The sequence below is a fragment of the Pollachius pollachius genome, assembly GCF_949987615.1.
Source record: "Pollachius pollachius genome assembly, chromosome: 17".
Lineage (NCBI taxonomy): Eukaryota > Metazoa > Chordata > Actinopteri > Gadiformes > Gadidae > Pollachius > Pollachius pollachius.
In genome coordinates this window covers 21991986-22010139 of record NC_136950.1, presented here as the reverse complement: position 1 = coordinate 22010139, position 18154 = coordinate 21991986, and the positions used below count along the sequence as shown (strand labels likewise).

Here is an 18154-nt window from a genome sequence, read left to right as displayed (position 1 = left end):
GCCCACCTGACGCGGTGCTGGTGCTCTTGTCACATCCCAGTTACCGGTCCCAATATGAAATGTTGGTCGGCTAGTGGCTACCGTTCTAGCCGCAACTGTTGTTTTCTTTCTTCTCCTCTCTCTCCTCCCCTTCCATCAATACATTCCTAAGATTTAGTTCCCTGTTAATCACAAGACGCTAAAATCCCAATGGCAGAATAGGGGTAATGCCTTGGATTAATGGAAACGGTGCTGGAGTGTGGCTTGTCTTATTTCATTAAGCAGAAAGCTGTCAGATGTCGAAATTGCAAAACTATTTATTTGAGCCCAGCACACTTGCATTTCCTTGTTTAGTAGATTTCCAGCCAAGTTAATAAGAAAGCCTTTTAAAAGAAGACTTGATGGTTAATCTCTATTTGCTCTATACTAATTGAACTATTATTTTATTGCTTGATGTTTAAGCCCTGAAGGAGAAGACGTTTTAAGTAACACCAGTCATCTTAGGCAAGTGCCATAGTAAATAGGGCGAGTTTATAGAACCCTGTGTATTTGCACGCCAATCACTTTTTTAATATGCTGATCTGTTATTTGTTTAGCATTTTTTTTATGATGCATAAACAGATAAAGGTTTTCATCGTTCTCTGCATGTGATCAATGTTGTTACTGGCCGAAACCATGGATTGGGAGAAGCAGCTGTTGCATCGTAATGAAGTGTGAATTTTATTATTCATCATCATTGGCTGTTGAACTGGGAAAGCCAGAGTGAGTGGTGGAATGATGACAGCTTTTGAATTTATGTGAGCATATATGTAAGTATGTGATGTTTATATTAAGGTAACAGGCTGGGCTTTTTTTCTCACACAAACTTGGCGTAATGCGTGCGTTCCTGCGTGCATGCTATAGCAACACGGCCAGTGTGACAATGTGAAGTCCTGCTCATCACATCATGGCAAAATATTTTTTCTGCCTTACACACTCCTACCCCACTTTGTTTCGCTTGTTTTGTCACTTACTACTTTTTGCTGTGTCCCAACTTTATTGTTCTTTCAACACTTCTCCCCCCCCGGCTCCTCATGCAACCAACCAAATCATCCAATTTTTACTTGCCCTGCTTTTCTAAAAAGACGAAAAGGAATGAGAAAATCCTTGCCCTGCGAGTTGGGAAAAAACTTTGACTCACATTGAACTGGTCTTTGCCCTGTGATAGCCTCCGTGTGTTGCATCACTTTAAGTGATACTGTAATCATTTAACCTTTGAACCCTTGGCTCTCTTGGTTGTGTGTCCAGTTGTCCTTCTTACGGTTGGGCTAGGTACAGTATTCTTTGACTATTTGAATGTCCTGTAGAACTAGCCTCTGGTTTCTCCTCCAGTTCAACATTTGGAGCTATGATGGTTCACAGCGTCCGTGTCCCTTCCAGACTACTCGCATATCCCCTGAGCACCCCCCACCCTCCCCATAACCAGGGTCTCACAGGGAGCTGTCAATGCACCGATAGTGGGTCCCCCTAGCAGCACCCTATTGTCAGTACATATAGGTTAGAGAAGACTCTGGACAACCAGCAACAGAGTCTGCCCCCCCAGGCACCAACACGCTGGGGGAATCTGCATGGCTGACAGTCTTGGTCGCTAGAGAAACGCTGTACTTTGAACAGAGAGGTGGAAGGCGGTCCACGCAGCTGACTAAACAACCTCCCACCAACTGTTCTTTTTCATTTATTTGTTTGTATCTTTCTCTGACTTTCTATGATTTTACAGTGGAGACGGCCGGACCTGGGTGAGGGTGACGCCCCCCTCCGAGACGCGCGGCAGACGGCACATTGGGCCATCTGTCCGCCGCACTCTCCTTCGTAGCCCGCTGCGGAGCCCTGACATGACGCACGGATGTGCTTACCCCGCCCCCCCCCCCCACCTCGCGTGTTTGTACATGTCTGTATGTGTGTTAGCCTTGTTTCACTGGGCATCTCACCCGGCTGCCTCCTGCGTTGGTGTCGCCATGGAAACAGCGGCGACAGGTCCTGGGTGGGCGGAGGATGATCTGTGGGGTAATGGTTGGGTTTTTCACGACTAAGGAGAGAGAGGGGCAGACAGGGAGAGAGACGTCGGAAAGCAGAGGTGGTGTGGGGGAAGGGGGAACCCCCCCCCAAAACTAACAAACACTGTAACGGAGGTTCAATCGCTTATTGATTACGTAAAAAGAGGAGACAGAAACTGGACTTAGGCCATATCCTGTCAAAAAATAAATCTTTGTTTGAAACAGGTTATCAACTTAATCAAGCGCCACTATGCATATCACAAAATTAGACGGAATCGGAACGGCACAGCGCAAACAATGACGTGACAACTTAAACAGGAGACAGCAGCAGGAGTAAGGTGTATATATATAGCCTATCTGCAAGAAATTTATTTCTTTATGTTGTTTGCTAGAAACACCGTTTGTCTATCAACTTGATCTGAAGTGGGGCTCTCTTTTTATTCACGGTGTTTTCTGCGGTGGTGAACACGCGTTCGAAGCGCACAGACGTGCCTGGCACACACAGATTTGCATGTCAATGTTGAGAGAGGCGGGTATTCGTTGCAGCCCGTGCCTCCACCAATTCAGTGGGTTGCTGTCTGCAGGGTTGACTTGGGGTCGCAGTTTTGAGATCAGGAAGGCTGCTCTGTGAGTTATCAATTTTCGAAACAGGATATATTATTTGCTTGATTAGAGCGCCCGTGAATGGATGAGATCGCAAACAATAAAATAACAAAAAAGGATGCCAATACCCCTACTTGGATAAGACCACTCCTTGACACCTTGTGTTTAAGCGTTGGTTTAGTTTTTTTAATGGTTGTACTGCACAGCCGTGATTTTTTTTGTTTGGAGGATGTTGTGGTCTCTGAGCCTTCCTGCTGCTAACACCGTTAGTTGGATCCTCAATGGGTAACTTGTGCCCTAAATGGACGAGGGCTTCAGCGGTGGTGCTGTGGTGGCCTCAATCCAATGAGCAGGATAAGCTGGGCTCCTCCGTCGACACAGGGCGGCCGCAGTAAAGTGCTTTTATTGATTTGCAGAGGCCAGGAGATATCGTGGCGTCCTGCGTTCGGTCGCTAAAAGGTGGCCTGGAGGCGGTCAACTTGTAGTGTGAAGGCTGCAGGGCTCTGACGCTGCTTTCACAGCTGTGTTAGGCCTGCATTATCTGCTGGCTTATTTTTTTCGAACATTTTAAAATCCCTTTTCCTATTTCCCGTTTTCTGGCTTTGTAAAAACTCTGAAAGATATGCCTGATGTGCAGACGTAAAGTCATTTAAAATGCATTTAATGTCATGTGTTTCTGGTGATGACATTTAATGTGCACGGTGAAGAAACACAATAAAACATGTGTTTTGCTTTTGTGAAGGGTATAATTTCATATTGGTGGTGGGGTATCTTACCATCAGCCAGACAGTTTCCTTGGGTCGTCCAATAAGAAGTTGTTTATTTATATTTAGCTATTGTAAACCTCTGCCTCAAACTAACAATACAAATAATGGTTCAGTAGCTATCCTTGAAGTCTTTGACGTTTTTAAAAATGCCTTATCAATTCAAACGTCTTCCTATGTGCAATGGTGTAAAATTTCGTTAAACTATTTCTGATTCTCAGAAAAATTACTGAGCATCGGATATGGATCTGGATTATTCTATGTATGGAAGTGGCCTGTTTTGATTTGGAGGGAAAAAAAGTTTTGTTTCACTTTCATTTGGCAGTTCACACCGTCCAAAAACAATCCCGAGCTTTGTCAGTAGTGTGAACATGGTGAAAGAGCAGAGAGTGTCTTCCAAACAGCTCTGGATTCACTCCTGAATGGAGCAGGGATCAGGTCTTAGGCTGCTGCTACTGCTGCTGCTAATGCTGCTGCTGCTGCTGCTGCTAATGCTGCTGCTGCTGCTAATGCTGCTGCTAATGCTGCTGCTGCTAATGCTGCTGCTGCCAATGCTGCTGCTAATGCTGCTGCTGCTGCTAATGCTGCTGCTAATGCTGCTGCTGCTTCTGCTGTGTGCGCTCTTGGCTCTGATACTAGCAAGAGTGCTAGCATGTGGTTGGCCTCTAGCCCGCTGGGTTGAATCCTTGGCACTGATGGGGAGAGCAAGCTCGAGGGATTGAGAGTGTGTCTGCCAGAGTGGGTGGGTGGGCGTCCTAGAAAACACGCCGTGCACTACGGCTCCTGAAGGAACTCCACAAACAGAGGTACATGAAGTGAACGAGCGCTGTGTTCGCCCTGGCCCGGCGGAGCTCTCAGGGTGCCGGCCCGGGTGAGGCCGCTGGGCAACGCGTGTGCCGTGGGTGCGGCCAGCAGCTCTAATTGTCTTGTAGTGGTGCCAAGGAAACGTGCAGAAGCAGCTATTTTAAGCTCTGAATCCTGTACTTTGGTGTAGGGGTCATTGTGATGCCAAGGGAGGGAAGGGGTGAATACAGGAAATATCAGTTTCATTGTTTACTTAGATTTCTTTTGAAGCTGCCCATGCCTAACAGGTATTCCGCTTAAGTTGTGGAGTTCCTGGAAGGTTGCACGGCGGTGCTTGGGGCAGGCGGTCGGCTGAGCTCTTCCCATGTGTTTCCAGTGTGCGTTTTGTAACATAATCCAAGGGAAACCAAGGCGTCGGAGTGACACGGTTTAGAGGAGCTGGGCCCAAGTCAAACAACAAAGCCCACCCATTAGCTGCACAACAACAAACTAGAAGGCGGAGTGGAGAACTTGTCTTGGGGTGTTTGTGTCAGCCTCTCCCTGCTTGGCTCTGCCAACCTGAGATGGTTAATCGCTACAGGGTTGAACCGTGTGTGTGGTATTTACTAATATGCACGAAACATGATGACCCAAGTAATTAACCCTCAAGTCATTAACATTTCTGATGTCTCCATTTAGTTTCGGTTGTCATTTCTTGAACCATGACGTTGCATAATCAGTTTATTTTTATTCAACTGTTTGCAAGTAGTCTTTATTCAGTAGAGACCCAGCGCATATGAACAAGGTGTGTATTGATAATTCAAGTGTTTGATTAGTCTCTGATTAGATATTTATATGTCGACAAACTTCCTCTTTTTCCCCCTGACGCTAGGTCAAAAAACTCAATATTATTGATCATCTAGTATATTGCTACAGTGTGTATTCTATAAGTTACCATGGCTTATATGTTATATGTTATGGCAATGTTTTCTCAGCCAAGTCCTAAGTCACACTTTCTTCAATAGGGGTTAGGCTTCCCGGACACCTGTAGTATAACGCAATGCTGTGTGAGGCAGGTGAAGCTCTGAGCAGAGCTAACCCTAACCCATCAGAGTGAGGGTTAAGCTTCTTGTACACTTAAAGTATAATTTAATATGAATAATTTTCATTAATTTGAAATACGTGAATGAGGGTTAGCATTACATCCATTGTTAAAAAAAACTGTAAAAATTCACTTGATTACCGTCGGGGAGAATAATGTTCACCAGTGGGTTTTGGGTTTATCCCTGCCTGTGGCGATTTGTGCGTTTTTGTGTACCTGTCATTTCCTTAAAGCAAACAAAGATCGCCTTATTACTGAGTTTGAATTTGGAGTTAACATGCACAGCCTGGGTTTGACTTTCAATTTTTTCACCATCAAAATCTTGTTTTTCATTGGATCCAACATATAATATGTATATAATATGTGTATGTATGTATGTATGTATGTATGTATGTATGTATATATATATATATAACAATCATTTATTTTTAATCCATGGAGAATGGTCTATGGAAGCCTAATGCAATGGATGCAGGCCTATTAGAATATGCTGTAGGCAAGACCTATAGCATGATCATTTATGTTATTTGCTTGAATGGAGTTGTCATCCATCAGGTATTAGTGGGTGAAATGTAAAGAACATATTTCTTGTTGACTTCTCTCAAACCTGTGCTGAGACCATTTGGCTTTAGACCACTCTGTCTAATTTCTGACCAATCAGGGAATCTCTTCAGATTTTTTCTGGGATCCCATCTAGCCTGTCAATAACATATGTCTATGGCCATCATCTTTTTAATAAGGAAATTAGTTTGGTTGTACTGTAAAGTAACATGATTGGATCGTGATCCTGCCTGAATTAAATCAGGATGTACCCTTGTGGAATGGCCCCCCCTAAAGCAGGCGTTAGTTGTCCCCGGTCCAGCCCTCTTCCTTCGTAGTCTAGTCTTTTGTACCATGGATGTTTGTCGTTGCATTTTTACGACCCAGGAAACCAGAAGCGCTACCTGGCTGTGTTTCAGCTATTCTCACGGCCCTAATTGCATCTACATACAGTGACCCGGTGTGAAGAGGTAAACATGAAATATCTTCACCCGGTGGACCCCCCCAGGACCGGGCCTTAATGATACGCCCTCTCCCCGGTGGAACCCCCCCCAGGATCGGGCCTTAATGGTACGCCCTCTCCCCGGTGGACCCCCCAGTCCTCTCTAAGCCGCTGATGGTTGGGCCCCTGTAACAGCCGGGGCTTGGGCCCCTGTAACAGCCGGGGCTTGGACCCCTGTTACAGCCGGGGGTTGGGCCCCTTGCAGGCGGCCCGGCGACGAAGCGCCACTTCCTCCTGTCCTGCAGTCTGTCGTGCCGCTCCACCCCAATCCTGGTTAAAAGGAAAGACCTGTTAAGGACTTAGTATTATTTACTATAAAAATAACATTGTGCTGCGATACTGGAGATTTAATCAACACTGGCTGATGGTCTGGGCACACCCCCCCCCCCCGACATACAGTCACACTCATGAGGCTCACTTAATGTTGTTTTCTAGGAATGATATGTAGCCACGGATTGTTTTTTTTCTTTGGGAGATGGAAGGGCAACTCATTCCGACAATTTCTTCTTTGTCTTCAGGGATCGTTTTAGGGGAGTACTAAAAATATGAATGAATTGAGGTATTTATAATTGCGAAATGTCTAGATTTACGACTCGGATGTAGGGCTGGGCGATATGGACCAAAACTCATATCTCTATTTTTTGTTCGAATGGCAATATGCGATATTATAACGATACTTTGAACAAAACGGGTAAAGTGTGTAGTTTTAACCCGGAACAGGACACCGACGTGCAGCGGAGGTGTCTCGGTTTGCCCTGAAGGGCGACGCTCTATACATTATCCCGCTTATTACACGGCTACTTGCCTCAACGGAAAAATAACTTCATGGTGTGTCTTTTTACAATTTATTTGTAACCAGCATTCGTAGTGTTGATCAGCAGAGAAATAGTCCGCCGCTGACGTCGCAACCGAAGACGCTGGGGTTGACAAGTTACCGGACTACTTGCGGAGTGATACCAAAGACGTCATTAGGCAAAAAAATCCTTTGTTTTCCATGACAGCCTCTTCTTTGATTTGACTGATTTTAGCTTGTGTGTGCCCGTGCCAACGATAAATCACACACATGCTAAAATCATTCAAATTAATGTGCTTTATTTTTTATAAAGCGCACCTTTCAAAAGGTGTTACACCTTTCGTGCTGTCGGCTCTCAGACCGAGCAGCACAGGGGAGACGTTCCCTCCAGGGCCGATGTTCTCTCGGGGGCAACACCCTTCACTTTGACCGGCAGTGGCTCTGCTTATAGGTCGGAATATGGTCGGAATGAAGCGGCCACCGATTCTTGACAGGCTGGGTATTTTATTCCAAGGAAGTAAGTTTGGTCTCAGCTTTGGTAGGGACACTTGACAGTAACTTGACGTAACCGAAAATCACTACGCAGACGGCATCATGCTGAACAATAAATATTTTATTAAAATAAAATCTAGATTTACATGTGCACTTATTCACCTTTTAAAGTAGCCTACTGCAAAAAAGGTCAGGTGAGTAGAAGTTAGGAACTTCTGAAGTGAATAACGTGGAGGCAGGTCAGAAGTGCGCGTGTGCTCCAGAGGTTCACGTCACTTTAATCGGTCCTCGTGCCCATCGTGCGAGGTATATGAACCGAGGGGCTTCTCGCCGCGCGCTCCCCCCCCCCCCCCCCAAAATCAGCGTGTCTTCACGCGGTGGCCACCGAGTTCGGCAAGAGATTGCAAAAAAAATATAAATTCCCGTTATATTAAATAATAAATCAAAATATTGGTAGGGACAATCCTTTCTTTCCCAAAGTTGTTCAGGACATGTCCCTCCGTCAACAAGGCAACATCAAAAATATATATCTCTTTCAAAAATATACCGGCATAAATTTTACTACCGGTATATTGCCCAGCCCTACTGGGATGCAAAACAGTTTCACCCCTAAACTCATCTAGATCTTTCACTATTTGGATGTTTATTTGATTTGGTGTGTGTGTGTGTGTGTGTGTGTGTGTGTGTGTGTGTGGCAAAGCATCTCCATTGATCCCTCTGCACCGAAGACATGCAGTTTGGCACCTGAAGATACGGGGCGTCAAAACAAATCGTCTATGAATCGTATGGCCACGCCCAGGAGCCCTCCTCCTCGGCTGAACTGCTCAGTTGATGGTTGATGCTGATAGTTGACACCAGCACCGGTTGGAGGTCCGTAGTGCACGGCCGTGATTCCGAGCAGGTTTTTGGGGAACTGAAGAGCTGATCTGCTTAGTGGGCATGTTTTGAGGAATGTTCTGCCATTTAAGGTCAGTGCATCAGATATAGGGCAGCGTGTCCCAGTCCCTGCCTGCTACATATGGTTTACTGGGGGAGGGTAACCCCAGCTGGGGAGAATAGGGTCAGGCTCGGCCCTACCAAACCCTAACATTTATCTCCACTGGAACGCTGGATATTGATAGAATTTCCATTTTTCTCTTGTCAAACACTGGCCATTGAATCAATTCAGATTGGCTGAACGGTGTCAGGGGGACACTTCAGCACAATGCACTGATCCCTTTGTGTTGGCACTCGGACCGAACAGTGTGTCTCACTGGGTGGTGAGCTTGGTTGGTGTTTGGTAAAAGTACAAGTGAAAATGTATAGTCCGAACTGTGTTCCTTATTTGGTAACCGCAGGATTGGTAAAGGATTTAAATGAGATGGGACTTGTACCTGGTGACCTCACATCGCAATGACCTCCATTACGGAAGTGGAAGATAGTCATTGTGGTCATTTTTTAGTAATTCATTGAGACATCATCTGGCATGTCAAGACATTGTTGCGTTAAGTTCCACAGCATTTCTCAAACGAAACGTAGCGAACAAAGTTTTTATAAGCCTACGTTACGGTGTATTTACTTTAATTCTAGACCCATCTCAAAATGTAGTATTACCAGCAAAAACTCCCATGATGCATCCTGCTGTCCTAGCCCTATTGCAAGTTTCATAAATCGAGGCTCCACATGGAGCCATCAGCTGGGAGAATCTCTCTACAGTTTCCACTGTGGTCAGTTGATACATTGGAAGCTAGGTAAATGAATGGTCACAGGTATCTATTAAATCATATAGAAAATTCAATCAGTTTCCCAGAAGACACAGGCAGGCTACCAACAAATGCATTCTGTAATGTGACCAGTGACACATTGGCAGTGATCGAACCAGGACTGACGTTATCGATGTGTTCATATGCCTCCCAATACCCTGTTGGTTGGTTATCCAATTTTCAATTGAGTAGGTTGGATACCTGTGTCCTGCTAGCTGTCTTGTTGTGATTGGATCCCTTGAGTAGGATCTAAATGACTGGTCTGAACAGGGCCTGAGATGGGAGAGTATTCCAAACCTGTCAAACATTGAAGCAGTGTTACGTTGAGCCCAGCAGCCCAGCCAAAGCTTTCTGTCACTTCCCTGGGCAGAGAAATCCAACTGTTGGGTTGCATATACTGAGGGTGTCCTGATGCTTGACATCCTTGGGTTATTGCCATAAATCGATGTTCAGGACTGACGTGCAGACGTTATTCTTGATAAATTCTCCAAACGTCCTTCATTTGAGCTTGGGTACCGGCGCCGTAAGGCATGGAAATACGAGTAACTACGAGGAATAAATAATAAGTGTTTCTTCTGACTCGTACATGAAGGTTTTTACCTGAGCCTGGCTTGCTGTCCTGGCCCGGTGAGGGGGGAGGTCTGCATTGCTTTGCTCTTTGCTCTGTCTACTCCAATTATGTGTTCCAGCGTCGGTGGTGCAGCCAGAGCTCCTAATCAGGTAATGCAGGGGTTGACTAGCGCCTCGGACTGTCACCGTGGAGCCTGAACACCGGCTCACTGAATGCAGGCCAGAATCACAACGTTAAAGTGCTCTATGGCCCTGCTGTCACAACCATTCATCACATACCTAAACCTTGGTTGTTGGTGCATGTCTGCGTGCGTTGTGTTGTGTTGTTTTGTCCATGACGTCGCCATATACAGCACATTTTATCAGCATCTTGTGTATTTTCCCTGTTATAGTAACGGGCAATGGCTATTTGATGAGCAGCTGTAGTGCACGTTGAATTAATTCATAATACCGCAATGAATTGATAAGAACAATCGTGAGTAAGCATTTTGTCCCTGGATAGAACATGAATGAATGGTAGTCGTATATTTCTAAATTGCATTAAAGTGAATGTGTACGGTGATTATAACTTTGGGGTTTTACTTGTTAACTAAGGTTAACCTGAGAGTGGCTTTTTCATTTCCTCTCACAGATTTTCTGTAAATTGTTCTGGTGGTTACAGAGCATTTGACAAGAAGTTGGCCATCTGTCATCTGAAGTAAGGACTTTCCGAGGGCGATAGCAGGCAGGTTACTGTGACACTGGACACCTCACATGTGTAATGGTTTCAGGGCTCCCAAGATGGAACAAAGCCTATCGATTTTTATTGGTTAAAAGCAAGCTGGCAGCCGAGTGTTGGCGTGACCCCGGCTCGGAGCAGAAACACAGCCTGTGTGTTGTCATGAGGTTTGACCTCAGCCTTGTTACTTATTGAATTCAGAGGGTCATTATAGTGGGCCATTCAGAAGGCAGTCGACAAGGCATCCATTGGTGGTTACCCCTCCTGTGACCTTGCCATTATAGTCAATTTCTACCACATGAAACATCCACCATGGTCCTTTTCCCCTTTCCTTCCCTCTCCTCTTCCTTCTCTCTGGCCCATTAGCCGCACGGCTCGTTAGCATCGTTAGCCGAGCTCGAGTGACAAAAGCTCTTCGCTGAGGGGTCCATCACAAGCTCCAGGAGAAAGTCTGGGATTACGGCAGACCCCCCGGTCCCCGGCCCTCAGAAACCCCCCCCACACCCCCCTCTGCTCAGGGACCCCGGGCACGTCCTCGCTGAACACTGCTGACCGGAGACACGCCAGTTGTCTGGAGCCAGAAGCTCCTGAAAGAAACCCTCCCAAAAGGAGAATGACCACACACGGACAGGAGATCACACAACGGGTCTCACAAAGCGCCGCCCCAGAGCTTCCTGGGTTCACCATCAGCTGTCTGATGTAGGGGGGGGCTGTGTACGGTGAGCCCCCAGCACAGGCTCTCGCCCGGCCACCTGGGTTCATCTCCTGCTTTTCAGTCTCCCGTTGCTCCTTCTGGAGCCAGAATGAAACCAACGATCTGGGTTTATCCACGGCAACAGTTAAACTGCATCCAATGGGTTTAGTGAGTGAGCGACTCCCGCCCTGCCAGACGCTGACCTCCCCCTTAACACCAACAGATGGAGGGGATTGTCAGTGCAGCAGGTGATGAGCTGTAGGCTACCTGAGATCCTATACTTTGCGGCCGTGAAGTTATGCATACAGTAGTGGCCGTCATGTGTCGGTAGTATTTGTGTTCTCATGGAGGGGAGAGATGTTTGACTCTGCATATTTTTCTTAACTTAATATCTGAGGTTTCGGTTGCTCACTGTACATGTTTCAATGTAGTCCACGTGAACGCGTTATTAGCGTTATTAGCTCAGCCATTTGAAGGCTGAGCTCGATTGGAGCGCACGGCAGCAGCCTGGCTGGGCTCTGTGTGCTGCCTGTGTAGGTCTGTTTGAACTACACCAATGTGTTACTTAACACTCTTGTGCCTGAGCCAATTAGAATAGCCCTTAAAGGCCAGGGAGCTTTTAAAGGGAAGTGGAGGCCCCGCCCCCTTCCTGCAGAGCCTGCTGCTGCTGCTGCAACAACAGCCCTCCAGCCTGTGGCTTCTGCACACGGACCCGTGTGGGTGTGCACGGTCGCACACAAACGCACAATTGTAGAGTAACGCAACACCCCAACGCTCGTCTAGCGCCTTGTTTTTTGCCCCCGATCCGTTAAGGTCAGGAAGGCTTCTGACGAGGCCCGGCCTCCGCTGAGAGGAAGCCCGGTGCGGCGTCACGGAGGCGGGCTGAGGGTAGGCGCTGCAGGCCGGCCCCACATGCGGCTGGTGCAAAACAAACACTGAGAGGGGGAGGAACGCACACGCAGCCTCACCATTTACCGGATCCAGAGAGCCCATGAGCAATGGGCCATAGTACTACAGTCATCTTCTTCGTGTTGCTGTCATTGATGTAATGTTGCGGTTGGGTCAACACGGCGGTGATTCAGCATATTCAATAACAAATGCTTTGTCATTGTTGTTGTTTTTTGGGGGGGGTGTGTGTGTGCGCGCGCGCATGTGTGATTTTCAAATGAACCAAAACGTGTGGAAAAAGCATGATTGTATATCCGCTGGTTAGTTGCCCCTCTGCCCGCCCCCTGTCACTCACTCCAGTGATCAGCCAATCAGGGAGGGCGGGGGCCAGGGCTGACATGACCAGCACGTGACGGAGCACTAATGCTCTGAGGAAATTCCTCCTGAGGATGAGAACCGGGAGGGGCTGGGGAGAGGTGGGGATCGGGGGGGTGGCTGGCAGCACAGTGTTAAGCGTATGCGGAGTTGGGGAAGGAAGGTGTAGCTGAGAAATGCAGAGATTATGAAATTGCACTTTATTGTAAATGGCAGCCGCTGAGCTAGCAAGCTTTAATGGCTCGGGTACATTTCACGCTCCTGCTGAGTGGCATTTTGAAAAGCACTTTCCAGGGGACGCAGACCCTGGCTTTAGCCTCCGTGTCCTAGCCTAGCCTCCGTGTCCTAGCCTAGCCTCCGTGTCCTAGCCTAGCCTCCGTGTCCTAGCCTAGCCTCCAGCTCCTAGCCTAGCCTCCAGCTCCTAACCTAGCCCCACTCTCCTAGCCTAGCCTCCCTCTCCTAGCCTGGCCTCTAGCTCCTAGCCTGGCCTCTAGCTCCTAGCCTAGCCTCCAGCTCCTCGCCTAGCCTCCCTCTCCTCGCCTAGCCTCCCTCTCCTAGCCTAGCCTCCCTCTCCTAGCCTGGCCTCTAGCTCCTAGCCTGGCCTCTAGCTCCTAGCCTAGCCTCCAGCTCCTAGCCTCCCTCTCCTAGCCTAGCCTCCAGCTCCTAGCCTGGCCTCTAGCTCCTAGCCTAGCTTCCAGCTCCTAGCCTAGCTTCCAGCTCCTAGCCTAGCCTCCAGCTCCTAGCCTAGCCTCCAGCTCCTAGCCTAGCCCCACTCTCCTAGCCTAGCCTCCAGCTCCTAGCCTAGCCTCCAGCTCCTAGCCTAGCCTCCAGCTCCTAGCCTAGCCTCCAGCTCCTCGCTTAGCCTCCTTTAGCCTAGCCTCCCTCTCCTAGCCTAGCCTCCAGCTCCTAGCCTAGCCTCCAGCTCCTAGCCTGGCCTCTAGCTCCTAGCCTAGCCTCCCTCTCCTAGCCTAGCCTCCCTCTCCTAGCCTAGCCCCCAGCTCCTAGCCTAGCCTCCCTCTCCTAGCCTAGCCTCCAGCTCCTAGCCTGGCCTCCCTCTCCTAGCCTAGCCTCCAGCTCCTAGCCTGGCCTCCAGCTCCTAGCCTAGCCTCCAGCTAGCCTCCCCCGCGGGGCCAGCTGTCCTGTGTCTGTGTTGTGGGTCAATGTGTGTGCGCTACACGCTGCCCCCCCTGGTGCTCTCGGTTGTCTTGATCCACTCAGCGGGGTGGAAGGAGAGGGTGGCTCTCACCTTTTCTCCGGTGGCCCCTGCAGCACCCCCCCCCCCATGACATCACAGTGGCACATTCCTCCAGCGCCCCGCATCCCCTGGAGAGGAATCCCCGAAGGGCGTTGGTCTGGGGGGGGTCTCTCTCCCTGAGCAGCCGGCTCCTCTTTCACGCAGCTGCTTTTTTTTCCAACCTGAAAAAAAAAAAAAGGAGGCATAAAGCAAAAACCTTAGCTGCAAGCTGCGTTGTCTAATTATCTGAACCAGAATATGATTTTTAATTTGAAATCCCTGTTTTTCCCCGAGCCGTTAATTGCTCGTCATGATTAGCGGCGGTGTGGCGGCCCTCCCGCTTTAATCAGGGCGGGAGGCCCCCGAGGAGTCCGGACTCAACCTGCCTCCGCCTCCCCCCTCCTCCTCCCATCCTCCTCCTCCCTGCCATCCCCAGACTGGGCCCTCATATAGTCTCTGAGCGTGACCTGCGGGCACAAACCAAAAATGAGGTTTTCATTGCATTGTGATTATGGCGTAATTTCTTTGGTTGGTTCATATGCTGATTTCGTCATGTGAACTGTTGGCCCCATATCTTTGGGTAGGGCCTCGTGCTCAGTTAGGTGAAAGGTGACGCAGGCCTATGCACTAGATCGGAGAACCTATTTTCTCTTCCTTCGGCCCAGTGCTTGTTGTTGACTGAGCTGTAGTTTAGGACTTTGCTTACGTAAGGGTAGCTGCAGTGTAACGATTCTTTATATACCTTGATATTTTCTCTCGTGTGTGTTTACCAAACCATACCTAGACAGTTACGTTAAGGGAATGTACACACTTTACGTTTCAGATTAGGACAGAAACCGCTTTATTACATGTGCTTCTTAATATTCGGCAAGCTGTCATAGAACAGCGATGATTCCATATCATGTGACTTTTTATTAAACGGCAGAGTGATGTACCTCAGTTTACAAAACATACGTTTGGAATTATGATTCAAGACATGCCCTGCCTCGCAGAACACGGAACTAACCAGAAGGGACGAACTGACAGTTTAGACAGCATACACTTGTAAACTAGATTCAAGAACCCCACTGGCACTGCTGTTTATTTGCCTTTGTTCCATTTGGTTCTGCTCCGTTTCTCCTACCTGTGAGCTGGTCTCTAACTGCTGGGGGCATGTCTTCTTCTCTCTTTCCCCCATTGTTGTCAAGCAGGGAGCAGCGGAGGATGCACACAGATTTCCCAGCATTGCCGTCCTGCAGCAATGCCCTGAGGGACTTTATGGACTGAAGCCAAGGTGAGACTTGCATGCAGTGCCAGCACTCCCCCCCCCCCCCCCCCCCCCCTTGCACCACCACCACCACAACAACCTCCTCCATGCCCCAACAACAACATCCAGCATGGGGCAGGTCCCACTAAGCCAGGGAGACGTACTCCTTCACAGACTCCACACACCTCCCCAGCGCTCCAGAAAACGGTAGCCGACACAGGCTAACGGCTGGATGTTTGAGAATCTCAAATGGAAGGTTTTCTCTATATTGACCTAGATGAGGTCTGCTAATTATTCTTGTAATGTGGCCCCAGTTTCCCTCGTGGGATTAGGCAATGTTAACTCAACAATTTAACTGAACAACCTTACAATAACGGTTGGATTAGATAATGTACGTTCACCACGAGGCAATTGCAAATAACTAAATGTTATTTTATCCACGTATTCCTTTCCTCATTTAATGTGCTTGATCAGCCCCCGGCTTCCTTTATCTTCTAGTTTGAATCTGGTTCAATGTTTGAACAGGCCCTGCAGGTTTAAAGTGCATTCTCTGTGGAGTGACTCCTGTCCACCTCTGTCCAAACTCAACACTTGTACGTTACATCCCTTTTCACTGTAAACTTGAGATTTATTTCCACCCTTCTCTTTTTATTCATCTGAAATTGTTGAAATTTTTCCACTCTTATGTTTAGGGGATTTCTTTTTTGCGATCGCCCCGGCCTTAAAGGGTCGGCCCTTTGATTGTGACGTTTGACCCAAGTGTTTGATTTGTGCTGATGGTAGCTTGTCCGAATGAGAACCCCTTCCAACAGTTCCCGTTGGACATGTGAAGGCAATCAGGGCCGCTCCACTGGGCTGGAGCCCATCCGTCTGTGATGTGGATGAGCTCTCCCAGTGTACCTGACATTAACACAATGGAACACATATTTAATCAGACAGAAGGTATTTATCTAAATGTGTGGACGGCCCGATCCTCCACGTAGACATCGGATTCTCCCCAGCGGCACCACGTCTGGCAAGACAAATGGTTGGCTGGATTGATGTGGAGAGCTGCTTATTTCTACCAGTTAATAAAATCCCTGCTCCTCGACTCTCCTTGTTCTCTCCCTGTGTGTGTCAGGCTCTGGCTCTGCCCCTCTCTCTCGGTGTCTCCTCGTCTGTGTGTCTGTCTGTCACCCTTTGAGGGGTGGAGGAGGTGCTGTATGTGTGTCTGTCTCCCTTTGAGGGGAGGAGGAGGTGCTGTCTGCACCTCCTCCCCTAACGGCCAACATTGCCTTGCGTTGCCCTTAATGTGTTCATCATGCAGACATGTCCTCCACTGCTTCCTGCAGCACCCTGAGCCCACTGCCAGTGTTAAAGATTCATGAGCGTGATCAGCTTTCTGTAAAGCGCTGGGGAGGCGGGGGTCCTCTCGGTTTGCAGCCTGGCACTTTAAAGCCATTACGTTGCAGTGATTGTGGACGGACCGGGCGGATGCAGTGTGTGAAGGGGTACACCTGCCTTGTTGTGGTGGGACAGGTGAGGAGGGCGGTGGGGAGATGAGCACCAGCAGGTCGTTGGGCCTGCTCACTCTCTCACCCCTGAACTGCTTTGGCTCTGTTCACGCTACTGTCTAATGCACAGCCCACTGGGTGTCTCTCGCCCGCCCTCTCTCTCCCCCTCCCTCTCCGTTCCTCTTAATCCGAGCTGACATGACACTCCAGCCCGCTATCGAAACATCTGGATTCATGTTTATAGTGTGTCCAGGGAGCAATTCCATACATCCCCCCCCCCTTCTGCATAAATTATAATAACCTCTTACACAATGAATGTGTTTTAATTGCACACATGTTTTATGCATGCTTTGCGAAAGGCTCTGTACTAGGGAACCTTTTAACAGATTTATGAAATGGGGTTTCTGATGACGTGACAACAATATATGGGCCTAGTAGCTCTTTTATCCACCAGGACCCTGACACAAATGGGAACTAATTGCCACGTTGTCATGTATTTTCTTCCTCCTACTGTTAATTATACATCACAATATTTTTTCTAATTGTCATTCTGCTCAGTGAGGCGTATCGTGTCTCTTTGCTCCCAGCGCACATCTCTCACCCACACAAGCTGTGAAAACAGAAGTGCATCTCCAGACCTCAAGGTTTGGCTTCTATCTATAGTCCTCTGTGCAATCCCCCAATCACCAATATTATAATCTGTGTGTGTGTGTGTGTGTGTGTGTGTGTGTGTGTGTGTGTGTGTGTGTGTGCGCCTTTCCCCCATCGTTTTGTTTCCTTGTGCTTCCAGCCTCCTAGTCCGTCGCACAGACCATGTTTCCTGTTCTGCCAGTGGGGGGTATTCAGTCCTCCTCCGCGCCTCAGTTCTCCTCATCGTAGCAGAAACACATTCAGTAGTCTCCCGCAGAAAACCAAATTCCTTTTTTTGCAAAAAGCGACTTTTAAATGCACCGTCATGAGCGGCCGCACGCGTCCCTACAGTACAGAGTGTGTCCGCGTGGCTGGAACCCCTCAAACAAACACGATTACAGGAACTCACAGTTGTATGTCCCCCCCAACACACACACACACACACACACCATCACCCCTCTGGCGTACAGGCAGAGGGGGCGGGTCTGCGATTAAGAGGTTGATTGGTTATTTAGTTGACTGGTGTTTCATAGAGAAGGAGTGGAACGGGTGATTCATGTTCCAGTGCTGCTCTTCAAAAGCCCCCTATGGCATAGAGAACATTGCCAATCTTTATTTATTTTGTGTGGGATGGAGCCGTTTAAGCATGAATAGAGTAAGCAGGGTATTTGTCAAGGCTTTTTAAGGATGCATTTGGTGGACTTTGATCCAGGCTATAGTATGAAATTCATGAATATATAAATACCGTAGACTTAACATGAACATAATCACATAAGCTGCCAGTGTTGCTGTACTGGCATGCTGCGCAGCAGGCTATGCAGAATTAATGAGGCTCATTATTAATATTATTTGAAGAACATCACCATGTATATCCCAATGTATTGTTGTTGGAGAATCATATAATGCTTTTTGTACAGAGAAAGGGCTTTGGAGAAGTGATTATCATACTTGGTGCTGGTCTGATGATCTGCTC

At 48.1% G+C, this 18154-nt stretch overlaps 1 protein-coding gene across 1 annotated transcript in view; it reads left to right on the top strand.

The window, feature by feature from the left end:
* ncoa2 (nuclear receptor coactivator 2) overlaps nt 1-18154 on the top strand; it is a gene marked incomplete at its 3' end in the record, with an annotated part of 85973 nt that overhangs the window by 1497 nt on the left and 66322 nt on the right. Inside the window, exon 2 of the mRNA XM_079755052.1 lies at nt 15003-15085. The remainder of the gene's footprint in view (nt 1-15002; nt 15086-18154) is intronic.